Here is an 8011-nt window from a genome sequence, read left to right as displayed (position 1 = left end):
TCCATTTAATTCAAGAGTGCCTGGAGTTGTCCTACAACCACCCGCTCAAGCACCTTGCCCAGGAAGGGGATGTTGGCCACTGGCCTATAATTGTTAACATCCTCTGGGTCCAGGTTAGGCTTTTTCAGGAGTGGTCTAATTACTGCCTCTTTTAAAGCGGCAGGCACCACTCCCTCTCTCAAGGAGGAATTGACAACCTCCTGGGCCCAGCCAGACATCCCCTCCTTGTTTGATTTAATAAGCCATGAAGGGCAAGGGTCAAGCACACAAGTGGTCGATCGGACTTGGCCAAGCACCTTGTCCACATCCTCAGGCCTCAGCAACTGAAACTCATCCAATAAAACAGGACCAGACGGTGCTCTGAACGCCTCTACCAATGGAACTGCATTAATGGTGGTGTCCAATTCATGACGAATCTGAGCGACTTTATCCTCAAAGTGCCGTGCAAACTCGTCACAGCGTGCTACCGAGGGTTCCACCGTCTCTCTCCCTGGCCCAGAATGTAACAGGCCGCGAACCACTTGGAAAAGCTCCACTGGACAACACTGAGAAGATGCAATGCTGGTGGAAAAGAACTGTCTCTTTGCCACCCTCACCGCCACAGAGTAGGCTCGATAGTGGGCTCTTACCTGTGTTCGGTCAGACTCAGCACGAGTTTTCCTCCACCTGCATTCTAGCCGTCTCCCCTCTTGCTTCATTGCCCTTAGCTCAGGTGTATACCAAGGAGCTGTCCGGGCTCTGCTCAGAGGGAGAGGGCGCTTGGGCGCGATCGTGTCAACCGCCCGAGTCATCTCTGCATTCCACAGAGCGACCTGGGCTTCGACAGGAGCACCAGCCATACCAGCAGGAAAATCCCCCAGAGCCCTCTGGAATCCATCGGAATCCATTAATCTCTGGGGGCGGACCATTTTAATAGGGCCCCCACCCTTGCAGAGGGGGAAACCTGCCAAAGGTATTAGTACTAGTGTAAAAAGTAGGGATGGCGGAGAATTCCACCACGGATTTCAGTGAGGCCAAATCTACTGGCATTCGGCCCCCTGAAATTCGTGGTGGAACGGCCTCCCACCTCCCGCCCCCACCCCCACAGATTCCCCTTGGACAAAGCTTACCTGGGGCGGATGTTCCAGCAGCAGATCCAACAGCGGCAGTGGCTGGTCTTTTGACTGGCTGCCGCGGCCACCATTTGCGTCTGCTGTTTGCCGTGATAGGCTACATAAGTATTTACGTAGCCTATCACGGAAAGCAAAAAAACCAACAACAGCATATGCAAATGGTATCTTGGGGAAGTTATCTGGAGGTGTGGCTGAGGTGTCACCAATATGCGCTCTATCCCTCCTTTTCAGCCAATCCAGATGAGAGGGTGGCTGTTCTGAATCAGTGTCTGGGTACAGTAATGGACTGGATGAGGGCCCATAAACTGAGTCTCAATTTAGATAATTTAGATAAGAGGGAAGGACAGATAGTCGGCTTCTGCCCAGATGAGTGGTATTCAACCTGTGCTGGAGGGGCTTGCACCCCCCAAAAGGATCGGGGGGTTGCTTTTGTTTTCTCTTAGATCCAGTCATTGGAAGTAAGGTGGCCTCAGGGGCACAGAGCGTCTTTTATCAGCTTACAAACTATGATCCTATCTGGACGGAGATAGCCTAGGTACAGTTATCTGTAGTAACTCTGGTAACTTCCCATTTGAAATTCTGCAGTGCATTATACACTTGGAAGAAGGGATCCTTTTCGCAGGGGTGATTCGCTCCACACCTCCCCCTGAAATCCTAACCCGGCCGGCTCCGCTCTGCAGCAACTCCGCAGAGCTGCCGGCTGGGTGCATTCGCAGGCGTCTGGAGCCTGCAGACGCAAATGGCGGCAGCTACGGCGGCCGCCATTTGCATTCATGTTTTTGGCTGTGACAGGCTATGTAAATACTTGCGTAGCCTATCACGGACTCCGCAGGGACGCAAATGGCATAATACATATACTTGCTGGTGGGCAAAAATCCCTTGTCGAGGCAGAATCGCTGATAATGAGCTACTGGCCATGCCTGTTTATAAGCTTTGCTGGTGGCAACATCTTTTACTGCCTAGCACACTTCCCTACTGCAATAGTCTTTCTCTGGCAAATACTTTCTGCCTAGTTCGTTCGTACTTCCAGAGGATCTTGCAATACGAAAACTCCACACTGGCAGCTACCACTGCAGAAGGACTTTGGGAGTGGTCTGGTTCCCTGCCAGGGAAGAGCTGCTCCATCTTTACTGCCTGGGCAGTGCCTGCTACTCATTCTGCCTGGACTTCCCATCTGATGAGCTGCTAAAGTGCTTCCTCCCTCTGACTCATCATCCACTAGACCTTCATCTGTTGAGCCCTGTAGTGTCAAAACCTGCTTTGGAATACAATGCTGGTCTTTTCATAGATCCACCAAGCCCTTCACCAAGGCAACCATGTAGGGATGTCAGAGGATTCCCCCACAGATCTCAGTGAAGCCGAACGCCAGTGCATTTGGCCCCCCGAAATCCGTGGCGGAACGAAGCCCCCCGCCCCACCACCCCGCGAAAGGTGCGCGAAACAGAGCCCTTACCTGGTGCCGTCCGCGATGCTTTGCGAATGGCGGCCGTGTCTGTGGCCGCCATTCGCTTCCCCATTTAGGCCGTGATAGCCCTTCAAATTGCATTTTTAGATCTTTGCATTGCTGCTGCCTTTTATCTTCGTGCCTACTTGTTTTTCCTCTTTGTAAATCATGTTTTTATATGATGTTTTACATTATTATATTTTATGGTTTTATATTTCTTTTGTGAACCACCCAGAGAGCTTCAGCTAATGGGTGATATAGAAATCTAATCAATCAATCCATCAATCAGTCAAAATAACCCAAAGAAGACCAGAAACACAGTATAGACTGTAGAGAACCAAACTGAAACACTCAAGGATGCACATTTTATTGACTTTGTCACATGCTGGGAAATTGAGCATGACTTGGAACATTCTTAAGTGTTTATCAGTCAAAGATACATTCAATCAATATATTTAGTAAAGAATGGAAGAAACAGCAATGTTGGGAATATAACAGAGATATATATTTTTTTTAATCCACCACGGCTGCAAATTTCCAGAAATCTTACACTGGCCATGTTTGGACGTCACTTTAAGCCATGCTGGCTTAATAAGCTACTCACAGAAGCGTATTTTTGAAATATTCCACACCACATAACTGGGCTAATGAGTAAGTGTATGGAATCCAACCCACCTCCCCATCCATCATCATCATCATTATTATGGTTAATTACATTTCTATACTGTCCAATGGGCCGCGGTGGCTTAGTGGTTAAGACGCTGAACTGCAGACTGGAAGGTCGGCAGGTCAGCAGTTCGAGACCCGAGTGCTGCGTGACGGAGTGAGCTCCCGTCTTCAGTCCCAGCTCCTGCCAACCTAGCAGTTCGAAAGCAAGAAATTGCAAGTAGATAAATAGGTACCGCCTCGGCGGGAAAGGTAACAGCGTTCCGTGCACCTCGGTGTTCAGTCATGCCGGCCACATGACCACAGAAGCGTCTTCGGACAGCGCTGGCTCTTCGGCTTAGAAACAGGGATGAGCACTGCACCCTAGAGTCAGACACGACTGGTTGGGGACACCTTTACCTTTTTTTTTACTGTCCAATAGCAGAAGCTCTCTGGGAAGTTTACAACTTTGTCCCGCTGCAGTCCTCCTGCCCGAGCAGCGGCACAGTTTCACCTTGGGAATGTTTGAGGCCTAAAGAGACATGGTGGAAAGGTCAGGCCTAGAAGCCTGGTTTTCAGGGGTGGAGGGAGAGGGGGTATCTCTGAGAAGAGTAGCTTCATTTTCCTGATTAAGTTTCATTTTCCTGAGTTAGGTTTCATTTCGTCAGGTTTGAAACTGTACTTTCGGATTTGGGAAAGGAGGGGATAAAAAGGGAGAGAGAGAGTCAGTGAGAGCCAGTGTGAGACTGGAGAGAGGAAGTCCAAAGAGTCAATCAGATGTGGGGTGAAGTGTCAATCACCCCACATCTGAGCCTAACTTACACTTTTGCGGATGGGTAACTTTAAAAGAAGGAAGGTGGGACTCAAGGAGGCAAGAGATCCTTAAGGAGTTGCTGAGGAGGTCCAGGTCATCAGAGGAACCTTGACACTCCCATTCATTAGATCACAGCAGGGGCTACAAGGAGCAAAATCCCAGTGTGCACCAAAGAGGAATGGCATGAATAAACCCTTGGGGGTTTGCAGGATCAGGGCAAAAGTTCATAGGTAGCCTCACCTAGCTGGGAGGCACCCACCGCACCCACAGGCCTTTCAATTGTGCATCTCCCCTCCCACACACACACACACACACACATTGCTGGCAAAGCATCATCTGTTCTGAGTATCTCTTAAGCGCTCTGCCGCTATATCACAGTTTCACATCTGAAGGGCTACTGCAGTGTCATCTATGGCGGGTTAGCGCTACCACAGTATGTGGGACAGCTGAAACCAGCTACTGCAGTATTTTCTATGGTTTTAAAGGTGAAAATCCCAGGTGCCAAAAAGGGGGTGAAGTCTGTAAACGCTTGGAACTTTTCAGGATCGGGACAAAACTTGACACACAACTTTCCCACACCACCCACAGCAGAGCGGTACTTCCGGACTTTGCTTTTTCATAGAGATGGTAGGAGTGTCAGAGAATTTCTCGCCGAAACTTCGGGGGGCCGAGCGCCAACGCATTCGGCCCCCCGAAGTAGTTTCAGGGAGAAATTCTCCACCCCCCCGCCCCCCCCCGGGATGGGACTTACCTTTCCCGAATGTCACTCCCAGCGGCGGGTCCCAGCGGCAGTTCGGCAGGGTTTCGACAGGGGCGGGGGCGGCAGCCGGTCTTTCGACCGGCTGCCGCCGCCGCCATTCCAAGAAAAGTAAAAAAAAAAAAATGCCCCTGTGATAGGCTACGTGACGATTAATGTAGCCTATCACGGCTAGATTTGCAAAGTCAGCCGTTATAGGCTACGTAAATCGTCACGTAGCCTATCACGGGTGACTTTGGGGGAAAAAAAAAAAGCCCGTATGGCTAATGGTGGCCCCCATAGGGAGCCGCCATTCACGTTCCTTATTTGGTCGCTGTAGTCTACATAAAGATTTACGTAGACTACGGCGAAAAGAAGGGCAACGCAAGAAGCGTGATAGGCTACGTAAATTGTCACGTAGCCTATCACGGGGGAGTTTTGTTTTTTACTTTTTATTTCGTGGCCGGGCGAGGCGAGGCGCCTCCTCCCCGGCCTGAATTTCGGGGGGGAGAAGCGAAGCGCCTCCCCCCCACCGCGAAGCAAGCTGTGAGACGAGGTAAGTGACTTTCGAGCACTCCTAAGAGAAGGAGCCAGAAAGGGGAAAAGGGGGTGGCTGCTCTGACTGCTAGACAGTTTGCTGGAGCGGCATGGAATTGCACAGCTGGGGTCCCCTCATGGGCAGAATTCCGATGCTGTAGTGTATAATAGCACAATTTTGCTTCTTCACGCAACAATATGCAAGACAGAAACAAAGAGTATGAGCTATAACTCCCTGACAGCGTGGGGCAAAATTGTGCAGGTGGGGTTCCTTCATGGGATGCCTCCAGATGCTGTAGTGGAGAATTGCAGAACTGTACTTCTTTGTGGAAAAGTGAGCCGTTCTTTCCCTATTCCCCTCTTTGCCAAGTTGCACAGTTTCAAAGTAGCGATCAGGGAAGCCTGTGATGGTGTAACTTCACTGTAGTGGGGTAGCACAAAAGCACGAGGCTGTCACTGTATTCCGGGAAAGCTGTCATTTTGTAAATGTAGTGCGGTAACAGGGAGGGCGTGTTGGCCTGCGGTTGTCCCTGGGCTCCTTGCCAGACCTTGGAAAAGGGCTCTGCAGGCTGGAGCAGAGCAGCCAAGGCAGTTTTGCCTGCTCTTGCCAGACAATTCTGCAGGTGATTGGAATAAGCCGCAGGGAGTGCCAGATGACACGATAACCCACAGTGGGTGAAATAACTTTCGTCCTGGTAATGGGACTGAATCAGCCTTGGTTGCCCTGAGAGATGAACTTTATCGAGATAGGGACAGGGGGAGTGCAACCTTGTTCCGGCGGTGGCGGCTCCAGCAGCAGCTCCGGCAGCGGCTCCGGCAGCGGCGGCAGCGGCTGGTCTTTTGACCAGCTGTTGCGGCCGCCATTTGCGTCTGCTGTTTGCCGTGATAGGCTACATAAGTATTTATGTAGCCTATCATGAAAAGCAAAACAACAACAACAGCATACGCAAATGGCAGCGGCTACAGAGGCCGCCATTTGCGTTCCCTATTTTTCACCGTTTTAGCCTACATAAATATTTATGTAAGCTATTACGGGGAAAAAAAGGGGAACCCAAATAGCGTAGTGGGCGCTATTTGCATTCCTTTTTTTCCGCCGTTCTAGCCTATGTAAATATTTACGTAGGATAAAACGGTGAAAAATAGGGAACGCAAATGGTGGCCACCGTAGCCGCCGCCATTTGCGTACGCTGGGTCTTGGGTTGGGGTTAGCCGTGATAGGCCACCAATGGTGGTCACAGCAGCCTCGCCGCGGCCATCCAGGAGACCAGCCGCCACCGCCACCGGAGCCTCCGCCGCCGGAACCGCCACTGCTGCTGCCACATCCACTGCATCCGCTGCATCCTCCCCAGGTAAGTTCCATCCTGGGGGGATTCCATGGGGGGTGGAGGGGTAGGAGACCATTCCACCACAGATTCCAGTGAGGCTGGATTCTTTAGAATTCCATGACATCCCTAGCTGCTTCTGGCTGATGCAGGAGGGCAGCCCTAAAGAGAGCTTGCTCCAGGGCAGTCAGGCAAACACCTTTCTGGCAGGCCCCTTGTCTTCCTCCCCACCCTCTTCCTATTGATCCATAAGCCAACTATCTCATTCTCTCTCTTCCCTCTAATACTCTCTTCCTTCCCCAGCTTCAGAGCTGGTTTTGGAGTGGAAACTGCCCTGGTTACCCTGTGGATGACCTTTGCCGAGTGAAGGGCGGAAGGAGCGTGACCTGGCTGCTTCTCTGACACCTCTTGGTAGCTTTCCATACCATCAGCCATGGTATCCTGCAGGATAGGGTATCTTGGCTGGGAGCTGAAGGTACTACACTGCAATGGTTCTGCTTCTTCTTGGATGTCCGATGGCTGGGGATGTCGGAGAATTTCTCCACGAATCTCCGGGAGGCCGAATGCCAACGCATTCGGCCCTCGGAAATTGGTGGGGAAATTCTCCGCCCCCCCGCCATCCCGGAATGGGACTTACCTCGCGCGAATGTCCCTCGCGGTGGCGGGTCCCGGCGGCAGTTTGGCGGCGGCAGCAGCCGGTCTTCTGACCGGCCGCCGCCACCGCCATTTCCAGGTGAATTGTAAAAAAAACACAAAGAAAGTGATAGGTTATGTAAAGATTTATGTAGCCTATCATGGCTAGATTTTCAAAGTCAGCCATGATAGGCTACGTAAACCTTTACGTAGCCTATCAGGGCTGACTTTGAAAAAAAAAAGCAAATAGCGTTGCCCTTATTTTCGCCGTAGTCTACATAAATCTTTACGTAGACTACCCGTGCCCAAATAAGGAATGCAAATGGCGGCGCCCATGGGCGCCGCCATTTGCATATGCCCTTTTTTTTTTCTTCAAAGTCACCCGTGATAGGCTACGTAACGATTAACGTAGCCTATCACGGCTGACTTTGAAAATCTAGCCGTGATAGGCTACGTAAATCTTTACGTAGCCTATCACTTTTTCTTTTTTTTTACACTTTACTTTTTTCTTTCGTGGTCAGGGAGACGGTAACTCTAGTAACTTCCCATTTGAAATTCTGCAACGCATTATACACTTGGAAGAAGGGATCCTTTTCTCAGGGGTGATCGCTCCGTACCTCCCCCCGAAATCCTAACCCGGCCGGCTCCGCTCCGCGGCAACTCCGCAGAGCTGCCAGCCGGGTGCATTCGCAGGCGTCTGGAGCCTGCAGACGCAAATGGCGGTGGCTACGGCGGCCACCATTAACATTCATGTCTTTGGCCGTGACA

This window comes from Heloderma suspectum, chromosome 2, assembly GCF_057233095.1.
Source record: "Heloderma suspectum isolate Gila_16-S chromosome 2, 16-S_ref, whole genome shotgun sequence".
In the NCBI taxonomy this organism is placed as follows: Eukaryota; Metazoa; Chordata; class Lepidosauria; order Squamata; family Helodermatidae; genus Heloderma; species Heloderma suspectum.
Note: the sequence above shows the minus strand (reverse complement) of the source record.